At 43.1% G+C, this 15,277-nt stretch overlaps 1 protein-coding gene across 9 annotated transcripts in view; it reads left to right on the top strand.

Annotated features, from left to right (window-relative positions):
• The window catches only part of ATXN7L1 (ataxin 7 like 1), a 264,507-nt gene that overhangs the window by 42,436 nt on the left and 206,794 nt on the right, over window positions 1-15,277 (top strand). The gene's annotated exons all lie outside the window — the stretch shown is intronic.

Here is a 15,277-nt window from a genome sequence, read left to right as displayed (position 1 = left end):
ATATATTTTTAAGTTTAATATAGATAGCATATTCAAAAGCAGAGACATTACTTCGCCAACAAAGGCCCGTCTAGTCAAGGCTATGGTTTTTCCAGTGGTCATGTATGGATGCGAGAGTTGGATTGTGAAGAAAGCTGAGCGCCGAAGAATTGGTGCTTTTGAACTGTGGTGTTGGAGAAGATTCTTGAGAGTCCCTTAGACTGCAAGGAGATCCAACCAGTCCATTCTAAAGGAGATCAGTCATGGGTGTTCTTTGGAAGGAATGATGCTAAGGCTGAAACTCCAGTACTTTGGCCACCTCATGTGAAGAGTTGACTCATTGGAAAAGACTCTGATGCTGGGAGGGATTGGGGACAGGAGGAGAAGGGGACGACAGAGGATGAGATGGCTGGATGGCATCACCGACTTGATGGACGTGAGTTTGCGTGAACTCCGGGAGTTGGTGATGGACAGGGAGGCCTGGCGTGCTGCGATTCATGAGGTCACAAAGAGTCGGACACGACTGAGCGACTGAACTGAACTGAACTGAATAACTTTAATGGGAGATGAAGATTTCAATAGATTCTGCACATAAACACTTCTCCATCCATCCTTCCAATATAGTTACATGACAGTATTTCACTAAATTGGTATGGAGGCATCTATCATTATGATCATATAAGTCTGGGCTTCCCTGCTGGCTCAGACGGTGAAGAATCTGCCTGCAGTGTAGGAGACCCAGGTTCCATACCTGAGTCTGGAAGGTCCCCTGGGAGGAGGGAATGGCTATCCACTTCAGTATTCTTGCCTGCAGAATCCCATGGACAGAGGAGCCTGGTGGGCTATAGTCCATGGCATCACAAAGAGTTGGATATGACTGAGTGACCAACACACACAAATATAACTCACAGCTTAGTTGCCTCAGTTCAGTTCAGTCGCTCAGTCATGTCTGACTCTTTGTAACCTCACGGACTGCAGCACACCAGGTTTCCCTGTCCGTCACCAGCTCCGCTCCCAGAGCTTGCTCAAACTCGTGTTCATCAAGTCGGAGATGCCATCCAACCATCTTATCCTTTGTTGTCCCCTCCTCCTCCTGCCTTTAATCTTTCCTAGCATCAGGGTCTTTTCCAATGGGTCAGTTCTTCGAATCAGGTGGCCAAAGTATTGGAGTTTCAGCTTCAATATCAGTCCTTCCAATGAACACCCCAGGACTAATGTCCTTTAGGATGGACTGTTTGGATCTCCTTGCAGTCCAAGGGACTCTCAAGAGTCTTCCCCAACACCACAGTTCAAAAACATTGATTCTTTGGTTCTCAGCTTTCTTTATAGTCCAACTCTCACATCCATACATGACTACTGGAAAAACTGTAGCTTTGACTAGACGGACCTTTGTTGGCAAAGTAATGTCTCTGCTTTTTAATATGCTGTCTGGGTTGGTCATGGCTTTTCTTCCAAGGAACAAGAATCTTTTAATTTCATGGCTGCAGTCACCATCTGCAGTGATTTTGAAGCCCAAAAAAATAAAGTCGGACACTGTTTCCAATGTATGTCACTGTTTCCATTGTTTCCCCATCTATTTGCCATGAAGTGATGGAACCAGCTACCATGATCTTAGTTTTTTGAATGTTGAGTTTTAAGCCAACTTTTTCACTCTCTTTCACTTTAATCAAGAGGCTCTTTAGTTCTTTGCTTTCTGCCATTAGGGTGGTGTCATCTGCATATCTGAGGTAATTGATATTTCTCCCGGCTGTCTTGATTCCAGCCTGTGCTTCATCCAGCCCATCATTTCACATGATGTACTCTGCATATAAGTTAAACAAGCAGGGTGACAATATACTCCTCTCCCAATTTGGAACTAGTCTGTTGTTCCATGTCCGGTTCTAACTGTTGCTTCTTCATCTGCGTACAGATTTCTTAGGAGGAAGGTAAGGTGGTCTGGTATTCCCATCTCTTTAAGAATTTTCCACAGTTTGTTGTGATCCACACAGTCAGAGGCTTTGGCATAGTCAATAAAGCAGAAGTAGATATTTTTCTGGAACTCTCTTTTCCGATGATCCAACAGATGTTGGCAATTTGATCTCTGGTTCCTAGTGTACTAGGAGTCACCTAGTGTACTATTATTTCATGTCCTTTCTTAAACAGCTCCTTGATTTCTGTAGTCTTTAGCCAGATTATGAGGTTGCACAGACTTTCCAGCAAACTTCCTGTCCACCCCTCACCACTGTTTTCAGTGTAGTCTGTGCCTCCAATCCTGGGCCTTCCTGGGCCCTTGGAGCTTAAATCTGCCTGAGTCTACCTCCCACTTCACCCCACCCAACCCAGAGGCTGAGGTTTACTAAGTCCTTTGCTATTTGTCCAACTGCTCTCCAGCTACATCCAAAATTTTGTTGGTATCTTGGGACTACTGTTGTCTCCTCTCTTACTCACGTTGTTCAAATTAAATTTACTGTCATTTTAGTAAGACTTTAGGAGAGAGTAGAGTTAAGCGTAGTGATCAATCTGCCACATTTAACCAAATGTCTCCCAGAACATTTTTCATACTTCCTGGCTCACGACCTTCCCTTGATAGATGTTGGCAGATGTTCCTTACATAATGATTTTGTCCACCTGTTGCTCAGTTCAGTCCACAGAGTTGGACATTGGGAATTTGGATGCACCATTACCACAAGCACTTGCTTTCCAGAAAGCATTCTAGTTATTTATTTACTTCTGACTGCAGTGAGTCTTGACTGCTGCATGGGCTTTTCTCTAGTTGCAGAGAGCAGGGTCTTTTCTCTGGTTGTGGTTGTGAGCTTCTCACGATGGCCTCTTGTTGCAGAGCACAGGCTCTAGAGCGTGTGGGCTTCAGTAGTTGTGGTGCACAGGCTTGGCTGCCCGGTAGCATGTGCAGTCTTCCTAGACCAAGGACTGAACCCCTGTTCCCTGCATTGGTAAGAGCATTCTTAACCACTGGACCACCAGAGAAGTCCTAGAAGTCATTCTGAACCCCTCCTGATTTCCCCTGAGCAGTTTAGGAGACCTTCTGAATAGACCTCAGTGCCTTCAGCCTTTCTCCTTGCAGTAATGAGACTACTTGGTATTCACAATTATTCGGTTACTTGGAAACAGTAAAACTTCCTGCTACCAAGGTGGTGAAAGGAGCAAAGCATTGAGTAGGCAGGCTGGAGCTTGACCACTGTCCAGCTGTGTGACAATGCTCAACTTACTCTCCTTCTCTGATCCTCTTCTCTGTCCCTATGACATGATAAGAATGGATGGAGCACCTCATTTCTTACCCAGATCTTTCTTAGAGCCCTCCATAGAAAACACAGGAAAAGGAACTTTTCTGGTTGAAGGAGAATGGCCCTGGGGTGAACCCCAAAATACTTCGGATGCAACTCAGGGCTCCTTGGGAGCCTGGGTAGAGAAGCACTGGACTTGAAGACGTCTCTGAAGTCTCAGTGGGACAGCTCTGTGAACCTTGCCCTCTAAAATGTTCACCCTACAATAGTCTATGATGAAACACTCTTTGCAAGTGGGGAGGACAGGACATGCAGCCCCCTCCGGCCCTGTGGCCAGTGGACGTGTCGGGCATGGCATACGCTGTCCTAATCTCTGCTTCCTGTGCGGAGGCGGGAATGTTGGTTCTCACTGTCTCTTAGAGAAGGCACAGATTTGTTGATTTATGGGCTAAGAGCCCTGGGATGGGAATCCTCCCAACACGGGCTCCGTAAAAATACAGGAATTTATTTTCCCACATTGTTTGCTTTTGATTTACTGTTTTGATGTAGGGCTGCTTTATGACTCAGATGTTATCTTCTGTTGCCAAATCACACATTAGGTATGTATAACGTTTCCCACGCGGTGACATCTTATCCCCTTCCACAGTCATCACCAGTCACACCCTACACCCCACTTCCCCACCTGGGGTGTGGGGGAGAAGAAGGTAAAAACCATGCTAGTCACAAATCAAAGCTTGTCTCAGGCATAGGGCTGTGGTTTTTAAAGTCGTCATCTTTGTGATGTTGTTTGCAGAATAAGGCAGTTTTTCTGAGACCAATCTTAAGCAAAAGCCTGATCAATAAAACTGATAAAATGGAGCCCCAGCTTAAGTTGACGGGTGGGATGAGGAGGGCCGAAGACCCCCATGGCAACCCCCCATCCCCTCCTCTAGCTCTGACAGAGAGATCCCAGCTGTGGGGACAGACCCTGGTGTCACTTCTGCCTCTGATATTTGAGACGAGTGAGTCTACCTCCCAGAGCCTCCCGTTCCTCATCTGTAAGGTGGGGCTGCAGCTACCAGCCTAGACTGAGGCTCTTGGGAGGACCCCAGCAACAAGAATTCTTCTAGTGAACTCCTCCTTAGAATCCATGTAGGAGAGGGGGTACCTCCACTCCCCCACAGCCTTCCCGAGAAGAAGGTTTTAGAAAAGCTGTCTCTGTCCCAGCCTCATGCAGCAGTTTGTAATAACTGGATATTCCCTTCTTTCCAGAGAAGGTCCTTGTAGGGTCATTGTAACATCAGTTGTTAAGTGCCTGTGATTTTGCTTGGAATGTAAACAACATGCTGTCTTTGGCCTGATCTGAAAGGAAGTTTGAGTGTTTTCCCCTCTAGAGGAAGCAGTCTTACTTTGGTTAGTGCATTTTGATCATTTGCATGAAGTCTACAATTTTGGTCAGTGTTGAAGAAGGGAGAGCTGGCAGTGGTGTGGATTTCTCAGTGAGTGTGAATTTGTGGGTGTTTTGTCTCTGATCATTAAAATAATTAAATTGTCACAAAATCCTGCAGGTGTTTCTCTTCCCTCCTCCACATGGGCCCATAGCAACTTTGTCTCTGTGTGTTCACTTTGCTAGTCAAGGACCAACCTGTCAAAGATACTGATTGCTTTCTCCAAGTTGGGGATCTGAAGCTACATATTTGCTCATCTTTCCTTGTGAAAAAGCAAATAAGACTGTTTAGTATTTAAATTCTCTTTCGTTTACTGTGTCAAAAGCATTCTCCCATGAAGACATAATTTGAAAAGTCTTCATAGAAAGTAACTCTCATTGTGTAAGCCACCAATACCCTTGCCAGCAGAACCCATGTGTTTCTCTGGTAGAAATCGGTGATGTTCACAACCTCTCATCTCCCTCAGTGAGTGTCCTAGCTTCTACATCCTGTGCTTTTCCTCCCACCTGCTTCCTCTTCCCTCTGGGCTCTGCCTCTGATAAACTGTGAAGTGTGTGGAGATGGCTTCAGCCTTCTGTCCTATAAAATGGGAGTAATAGTGTTCCTCCCTGAAAAGGTTGTTGAATGGATAAGATGTGATACTGCAAGTGCTTAGCACATCATCTGACACATAGGATGTGTGTGATACACAGCTCTTGTGGTTTTTTTCTCTTCAGTATTTTCTCAAATCTCATGTACAGATTCACCAGTCTCACTGGCCATATTTACACCTGAGACTTTTTTATATTCTCCATATCCAAGTCTTTACATGGAATTCAGAGCAAATGCAGTCTTGTCCAAGGTGCTCTGTGTGCAGAGTATTTCTAGTTCATGGTCAGCTTATGTAACTCCAAACCTTGGTCTTCAAACAAGTTAGCTTCCCTGTTGTCCAGGGATGGAAAGTGTTGATGTTACCTGACTCTCTTACATATCAGCAGGGCTCTGCTGGGATCTGGTACCAAGTTCCTTGACTGCTTGTATGTTGACAATGTAACATATGCCCTCTGCCAGCCCCAGTCCTAAGCCATGCACAAAGAAGCCATATGACAGTGCACTTAAGAGCCTGGGTTTGAAGTCAGACTGCCTTGGGGTCAGAACTGACCTCACCACCTACTCACTGATCTTGGAGAAGTTACACACTTTTTGTGTGCCTGTTTCCTCATCTATCAAGTAGTGATAATACTGCTTTATTATGAGAGGTCTGCATTTCTGAAATCCCAACACTCTGAAAACTGAAAGTTTTTTCCCAAAGCTTGAGGCACCCTCATATGGCATCAAAATCTGACCAGAATTGACATATGGACATTTATTATACTCTCTATCTAAATTAGTATGATTGTTCCTATCACTGCAGAAATACTGCTGGTTTTGATGATAGAATGTAACCCCAGATTTTGCTAGGGTCTTAAGTAATATGTACCTATTACTTTGCTAAAATCTGATAAATTCTGATTTAGGAAGCTCAGTGAGCCAAGAGTTTGGGATAAGGTATTGAGAATCTATAGAAGCTACTTTGTGGGGTTGTTGGAAACATTAAACAAGGGATTTTGCATGAAGCTCTTAGGATGGTCACTGGACTGGAAGTACTCAAACATTAGCTATTATCAAAGACATGAAAGAGCACTATGTCCTTAAGTATGAATGGTTTATTTTACCTCCATAAAAATGTTTATTTTTTATTGAACGGTTCAATGTTTAATGAATGACGTAAAAATGAACTGTACCTCCTGGACATGAAGAAAGTACACTGTTTATTTTGGAAAGAGATTCAGAATCCATCACGAGAAGCCAGTTTAAACAAATATGGATGCCACTATGACTGTCAGATTTTTCTCTGTACTCTTGATTACCAGGGTTTACTTTCACTGGCAGAAACAGCGTTCTCAATCTTCCTTTTCCATCTCTCCTTCTGTCTGCATGTGTCTGGCATGGGTTGGAATGGAGTCCAGGGTGGCCTCCCTCTGAGATGCTGTGTTTCTGGGAAATCCTTACCTTGTCCCCTTGTTCTAACCTTGGTCTTCCATGTCAGACTCTGTCAGTTCTTTGAAACTTTGGAAACTCATCCTACTTCTCTATTTCCAAAGGCAGAGGGCTTTTAAATCTGTTGGTAAAACATTACACTTTCTATCTTTCTCATCTCTTTATCTCCAATGACATGTTTTTGCCAAAATCATTGACCCGCTAAGACTTCTTTATGCATATAAGTCCCTGGGTCCTGTTCCTTCACTTCCAGACTTAGACCTTGTTTGGTCTACGTTTGATTCTTGTCTGTTTGATTATTGTGGCTTTGTTTTTTCTTAGTGATCAGGTTGTGTTCTCTTCTTTGACCAGCCTATTTTTTCTTGCATGTTGTATTCCTCTACAAAATAGCTACAGTTGATATTCCCCTGTTTTTCTGTAAGCTACAAGCCTCTCTTATTGCAAGTTCTTCACAAATGCTTCCACTTTGGGTGTATTTTTTTTCTTTTAATGTCATAAAATGTCATTTTCTTGGTTATCCATTTTGAATATAGCAGTGTGTACATGGTCTTCCCAGACTCCCTAACTGTCCCTTCCCCCAAGCAACCGTAAGTCTGTTTTCTAAGTCTGTGAGTCTCTTTCTGTTTGGTAAGTAAGTTCATTTGTATCATTTCTTTTTAGATTCCACATATAAGGAATGTCATATGATATTTCTCCTCCTCTGTCTGACATACTTCACTCAGTATGACACTCTATATGTCCATCATGTTGATGCAAATGGCATTGTTTCATTCATAAGATACTATTTTCTTAACACCAGTGCTAATTAACATTAGTTGCAGTCCAGGAATTCAAGCTTGGATGACACCATCCACATTGGAAGAAACCTAAATTTGCACCTTAGAACTATGCAGTCATGGAAGTGTAGAGTTGGGAAGGACCCAACTCCTCCTTTTATGGGGATCATTTGAGGCCAAGAGATCAACGGATGTCATGCTCAACAGTACACAGTTGGCTGGTGACAGACCTCAAACCAGAACCCAGGTCTCTAGGCTGATGTTCTTACTAAATGTTTTAGTGTGCTTTTTTCTTTTCTAAGTAATACATGCACAATTTCAACCACAAATAACACTAAAAAACTTAGTCAAAGAGCAGTCTCTTGCCCCATCTCTCTCCACTCCTACTGTTGTCCCCCTGGCGGGAACTACTCTTCCCTCTTTTTAGCTGTTTCTTCTGCCTTCTATCTCTATGAAACACGCTCATGAGTACTTCTTTATTTATCAGTTTTAGGTATTTCAGAGATTTTCTGTGAACCTGCAGTTACAGAAAGGAGGTGGTTGGCCCCAAAATTCTTCCGCTCCACTTCCTTCCCTCATCCCTTCCCTATGGCTTTGTCACAGCCCACAGTTAAGGGTCTGAGATTATATTAAGCTTATGTAAATATCCAGTATCTAAATCTATTTAGTTGCTTAGTCACAAGTTTCAGATGTGAGTAGTGGGAGTTCAGATAGTGAGAAACTGATCCCCCCCAAAAAATATCCAAATGTGTTTACTTCCAGAGGATGGAGAGTAAGGATGTGGAGAGTGAGGGTCATCTGTATTTTTCACTGCAGAGTTCAAGAGTATATACCTCCCTGTATCTTTAAAGTAGATGTTATTGTTGTTGTTCAGTCGTCAAGTTATGTCCAACTCCTTGTGACGACCCCATGGACTGCAGCATGCCAGACTTACCTGTCCTTCACTGTTTCCTGGAATTTGCTCAAAGACATGTCTGTTGTGTTGATGGTGCCATCCAACCACCCCATCCTCTGTTGCCCTCTTCTCCTCCTGCTCTCAATCTTTCCCAGCATCAGGGTCTTTTCCAGTGAGTCGGCTCTTCACATCAGGTGGCCAAAGGATTGGAGCTTCAGCTTCAACATCAGTCTTTCCAGTGAATATTCAGGATTTATTTCCTTTAGTATTGACTGGTTTCATCTCCTTGCTGACTCTCAAGAGCCTTCAGTACCACAATTGGAAAACATCATTCTTTAGCACTCAGCCTTCTTTATGGCTCAACTCTCACATCTGTACATGACTACTGGAAAAACCATAGCTTTGACTAAACAGACCTTTGTCGGCAAAGTGATATCTCTGCTTTTTAATATGCTGTCTATTAAAGTATGTGTATTTACTACATATTCATTTATCAGTTTTACATTGATGTTTACACTTCCTGTCATAGATAAGTTTCTTCTTGTCCTGATGATTGCTTTATAGGTTTTTACTTGCATTCTTTTCTGTACATATCCTTTGTTTTGCCTCTGAGATTGGACATGTCCCATCAATATTTTTTCCCCAACTAGCCAGACATCAGATGACGCATATGATGACTCATCATTTCCCCTGTGTTTTTTGGAGCCCATTGGACACATGGCCTGTTGTGCACTCCTGGGGACTCCCTTCCCCATCATTGAGGCAAGTCCAGTCACTACTGATCTGGTCCCCTTACTTGATTTGCTCCCTTTGCTAGAACACCCCTTCTAGGTATGTTCCACGTGGAAGGTAAGTTTTTTGAGTCCTTGAAATATGGAAATGTCTTTAATCTGCCTTCGTACTTAATTAAAAACTTGGTTTTTGAAATTAGAAATAATCATTACTCAAAATTTTAAGGCCATTTTTATTTTGTCTTCCAGTTCTCATGTCATTCATAATATTAGGTTCCAGTCCTTCATGTGTGACCTGTTTTACTCCCTGAAAGTTTTTAGGATCTTCTCTTTGTCATTTGATCTGAAATTTCTTGATAATGTGCCATGAAAGTCTTCAAAATTCCATTGCTTAAGCAGGTGCTGTGAGGGTGAGCTCTTTTAATTTGGAAATGTATGATCTTCAGTTCTGGAAAATGTTTTTGTTTTGTTTTTTGATCATTTCTTCTTCCCCATTCACTTTGTTCTCTTTTTCTGGAATTCCTGTTTGTCAGGGATTGGACCATAGTGATTCAAAGACTATCAGTTTCTATTAAATATTTGCCTTTTGTTTTCCTTGCAGGAGATTTGTTATACTTTATCTTGCAAACCATTCATTGAAATTTTTCTTTCACTTGTTGTTCAGTCTCTCAGTCACATCTGACTCTTTGCGATCCCATGGACTGCAGCACGCCAGACTTCCTTGTCCTTCACTATCTCCCGGAGCTTGTTCAAACTCATGTCCATTGAGTGGGTGATGCCATCCAACCATCTCGTTTTCTGCCCTTCTCCTCCTGCCCTCAGTCTTTCCCAGCATCAGGGTCTTTTCCAGTGAGTTGGCTCTTCACATCAGATGACCAGAGTGTTAGAGCTTCAGCTTCAGCATCAGTCCTTCCAATGAATATTCAGGGTTGATTTCCTTAGAATTGACTGATTTGATCTCCTTGCAGTCTTTCACTTATTTTATTTTTAATTTCCCAGAGTTCTTGAACAAGTTATACTCTACTTGTTCCCTCTTCATTACATCCTGGTTTGGGTTTATCTCTGATGTTACTTAATGACAGCTTTTCTGGATTTTTCTTTTACTCATTGTGTGGTTTCCACATTCCTCTTACTCTTGGCAGATGTCAGTCTCTTTCCTTTTGGTGGTTTTCTTCAAAAGTCTGCTAATCCTTGGTCATTTGTATTTAAGAGTGAGGCATGGTGGCTCAGACATTCTGGGTGTGTGTGTCAGTGGAGGTTTTGACTGGTGGCCTGCTATGTAGGGGGAGTACATTGCAAACTCCCTGTTTTTGGAGGATTTTCAGTTTTCAATGTGTAGAAACCTTTTCTTGAAGCCCATTCTGTTTTTTTCAGAGGTAAATCCTGCCCTTTCCTGTCCAGAGGGTGCTTTAAGAGCAGACAGGGGACTGGGACCAAACGCATTGTAACTTTTTTTTTGGCCACCGTGCATGACATACAGGATCTAAGTTGCCCAACCAGGGATCAAACCCGTACTCCCTGCAATGGAAGCCCAGTCTTAACCACTGGATAGCCAGGGAAGTCTCAGGCATCATGCCTTTTAGTGTAGCCATTCTCCATCCATCTGTTACCCTGATCCTTCACCAAGCCTCCTGTCCCCTAGCCTGGAGTCTCTTCCAGTCCATTTCCCTAGAAAACACACCCTTAGACTCATATAGCTGCCATCAGCGCACCTCGCCACTGATGTATAGTCTCCAGCTCCCAAGCCTACCAAGGGCTATGACCCAGGCAGACCCGCTCACCTTGTCTCCATCTCCCTTCCTAGACATTTAGGACACTACTTCCTCCACTTCTTTTGTTCCAAAAACATTACTAATGTATTGCTATCTACCATTTTCACTATCTGGTGTTCATCTTTTTTCTTCACTTTAGAAGTCATGCTAGGAGAATCTTGGTTGAGAGAATAGAATGAAGGGTAATCTCCCCATCATTCAGTCAGTCAGTTAGCAAACAGTGATCATCTGCCCACTGGGTTCTGGGACCGCTAGACATAGAGCGGTGAGCAAAACATAAATTCCCTCTTTCTTAAGCTTCCAATACTGTATTTATTGAAAATGTCATACTCTTAAGTAGCCCCAAATAGCAATTTTAGTGACATAAACTTTAAGAAGCTTGGGCGCGCTGTGCTTTAAGAACCCACATGCAACCACCTGGGGACCCCTTTGTTGTTTGTAATTGGTTACAAATGATGCTGGAAACGTGGGGTGCCTCTCCTGGCTGAGCTGGAAACCACCTATTTGCACATCAGAGGAATCCTTTCAGAAAGATGTTTTGTATCTGCCTTAGACTTTGTAGGAGATAGAAAACACTTTCTGTGACTCTTTATAAAATCATGGTTATCGCTTCAACAAGCTGTGGTGCAATGTGAAGAATACACACCATTAAAACTTCCTGACCAAAAGTCACTAATGTTAGTAAAAGAAAGAAATAGGAGCAGAATGATCTGTTAATTCCCAGTATTAGTAAGACTCTTCCCCAAACTGTTTTAATCCTGGAGTCTTCTTATCAGTTAAAACTTTTGGAGCCAGCACCCTAACATATGTGTATTTAATTATAAATTATATGCTTTCATTATGCTATAATTATAATCCATAATTTATTAGGAGTATTATCAGACAGATAAAAAAATTTTAGAAGTGTGAGCTAAAAATAACTAGAATTGCTGTGAACCTAAAACTGCACTTTAAAAAATCAAGTATTAATTTTTAAAAGAAAAAAAAAATTAAAGTTAGAAGTTTCCCCTCCCTGGTGGATCACAGTGGGCATCTGATTCTCACTTAGAAATAACCTGCCGAGAGGGTGGCAATGAGGCCTTGGTGATCCATCCACCATTACTTAGCCAGGGGATATTGGGCAGTACACTTGATTTTGGGCCTCAGTTTCCTCCTCTGTGAAATAGTAGTAAAAATATAATAAAAAATACTGTCCTGCAATTTCCCAGTCTTCCTCACAGGGTGATTGGGCTGTCAGCCCACAAGTGATGGGCTGACATATCTGAGGATATTCTGTAAACTGTAGAGTACTCAATATACAAACCCAGGTATGTGACCAGTTGGCTTCCACATGTCCCCACCCCCTCCCACCACCACCTGTGCTTTTCCACCATCCAGAAAGCCTTCCTGCTGGTTACAAGCAGTAGTGGGGCAAGTGAAGCAGTGAAAATGTCCTACTCTTACTTAAAGAGACAAATAGGACTTCCATGGTGGTATGGGGATAAGAATTAGCCTGCCAGTGTAGGGGACATGGGTTCAATTCCTGAACTGGGAAGATTCCACATGCTGTGGGGCAACTGAGCCCATGCACACAACTGCTGAGCTTGTGCACCACAACTGCTAAAGCCCGCGCGCCTAGAACCTGTGCTCTGCAATGAGAGAAGCCACCACAGTGAGAAGCCCGTGCACCACAATGAAGGGTAGCCCCTGCTTGCCACAACTAGAGAAGACCCCCACGCAGCAACAAAAATCCAGGACAACCCCCCCAAAAATTAATTAATTAGTTTTAAAAAATAAAAAAGACAAAAACAAAAGGCAACCCCAAGCCCAGATCCTGTACTAATGAGTCAGTGGCATCCTGTTCAGTCAAAAAAGAGCACATTTTCCCCAGCAGTTCCAAGGGTGTTATGGTCTGCTTACTGTAGACATTATAGATTTGGCAAAAGTCAGTCTGTCACTGAGAAGCAGCAGCAGTGTCCGTGAGACTAGAATTTCAGTGTGTCCCGGTCAAGTGGAAAGAGAAGGGCTGCATGGCCTCAGTCCGGTGGCTCTGTGAGCTGCCTAGTGGCAAGTCTCTGGGTCACGGGAAGGTGTGTGGGGCTTACACTTTGGAGTACGTGCAATGCCACAGCATAGCAAAACTGAATTTCTGGCTTCAAGCAAAGTAGAGGATTCATTATGCCGGGGGACAATGGAATGTTCAAGTACCAGTTCATATAAGCACCATGAGAACTGTGGCAGAGATGACAGTTAACCACTCTGAGCCCGGACTTCCTCTCTCCCAGCCTGCACATGTGTGATCTCACCCAGTCCTCAGTCTGCTTTTCCATTTTGCAGATAGGGAAGCTGAAGGTGAGCAGGATTAAATAACCTGTCCATAGTCATGGTGGAGTCACAGTTCATACCCAGGTCCTTCTGTCTCTAGAGCCCATGTCCTAAACACTCTATTCTTCCTCTGTAAGTAAGGTATATATTTTTGCCACTGAGAACAACTCACCTCTCTCAGATATCCATGTAACCCATCTTTTATGGAATTATAAGAAGACCAAAACTAGAAAGGACCTAGAGATCTTCCAGTCTAGCCACTTCCTTAGGCTAGATAGAAGCTGGGATAGAACCCCAGGCTCCCACCACCCAGTACAGGATCTTAAAGCAGCAGCAGGTAATGTATTGGCAGATTATAGCTGAGTCTTCCAAGGTCATGGAGTGAAATTTGCAATAAAAAACCCAACCCTCCTCTTTTACCCAAAGCTGGAAAGCAAATGGGAAAGTGTTAGCCCTATACATCCACAGCCCACCAGAAAGCAGCCACATGTCTGAGCTTTAGCAAACTGAGAACCACAGCTGTTATCCATCCGAGTGGCGGTCCAGCTCCACCAAGGGGCCAGGTGAGCCTTGAAGGTTCCAATTCCAGCACCTTCCCCCACTGCCCAGGGTGGTCCCTCACTTCACACCCCTCCACTCATGTTCTTGCTTCATTCTCCAAAAAGCTTTGCTCCTCAGGAAGACTCTAAGCTATCAGTCATCTATACCCACTTATGAACTGTAGGCCAGTATATTACTTCCCAGTACATTTGGGCCAGGAAGTAATATATTTTCTTGAATATTAGTTTGAAAGGCTTTGTTTCTATTTCTGTGACCTACAATATCACATCTGTGTCAATATCAGATGTGATAGAGGACATTTGAATGGGACATAACTATTTTTTAAAATTTTCAACAACAAATTAATGTTTTTACTTTTATTTTAAACTATTTTTATTGTGAAATATCCACCACAAATGCAGGAAACTTCATAAGACAAATTCACAAATTTATATTAGGCCAATGCTTGTGTCACTACCACCTGTGTTGAGTGAGAACTTTTATAGTCGTTTAAATGCATTTGTGTCCCCACTCGCCTTCCCCACCCCACAAGAGTAACCTCAATCCTAAAGTTGAAAAACCAAGTTAAATTTAATGTGCAAGGTTGGCCACCCTTGTGTTCAGTGGTAAGAGATGAATATAAACATTGTCTTTTCCAGCTGCAATGTTTTGAGATCCTAATTGGTTCCAGTACCCCAGTTTGGGGGTAAAACATTTACCCTTGGGTATAGTATATTGGGCTTCCCTCATAGCTCAGTCAGTAAAGAACCTGCCTGCAATGCGAGAGACCCAGGTTCAATTCCTGGGTCGGGAAGATCCCTTGGAGGAGGAAATGGCAACCCACTCCAATATTCTTGCCTGGAGAATCCCATGGGCAGAGGAGCCTGGCAGGTTACAGTCCATGGGGTCGCAAGAGTCCGGCACGACTTAGCAACTAAACTACCACCACAGTGTGAGTTATCTTATGCAGCTTTATCCTAATATATGCTGGCCTTGATGCATGCTGCAGACTTACTCAGAAGCACTGAACCTTTGGGAAATCCTCCTTTTCTGAAAGTTGGTAAGACAATTGGATGGTTCCTTTGTTGAACTAAAGCTGTGTTATGCAGCCTTGAATTTGGGCCATTCCAGAGTCAAACCAGGGCTTCCCTGGTGGCTCAGACAGTAAAGAATCTACGTGCAATGCAGGAGACCCAGGTTTGATTCCTGGGTCAGAAAGATACCCTGGAGAAGGGAATGGCAACTCACTCCAGTATTTTTGCCTGGACAATTCCATGGACAGAGGAGCTTGGTGGGCTGTAGTCCATGAGGTCACAAGGAGTCGGACACGATTGAGTGACTGACACACACAGAGTCAAACAAACCCTCAGAGATGAGTTTTCCTCCATCTTGAGCATTCTAAGACTGCTTTTGCTGCTTCTAAAGCAATTCCAAAAGAAGGATTTTAGCCCAGGTAGCTTGTGAGATTTCAGGTCTGGCATCTGGCCCTCACCTAGGATGCTTTTAAAATGTCTATGAAGCTTCAGTCCTTTTCTCACGGTTTCACCTGAGAGACCAAGTGTTCGTTCTATTTTATGTTATTTAAACTTTTTATTTGGAAACTATTTCAAGTT

Source organism: Bos javanicus, chromosome 4, assembly GCF_032452875.1.
Source record: "Bos javanicus breed banteng chromosome 4, ARS-OSU_banteng_1.0, whole genome shotgun sequence".
NCBI lineage: Eukaryota > Metazoa > Chordata > Mammalia > Artiodactyla > Bovidae > Bos > Bos javanicus.
The sequence above is the reverse complement of the archived record's forward strand: the minus strand, read 5'-3'. Positions and strand labels throughout refer to the sequence as shown.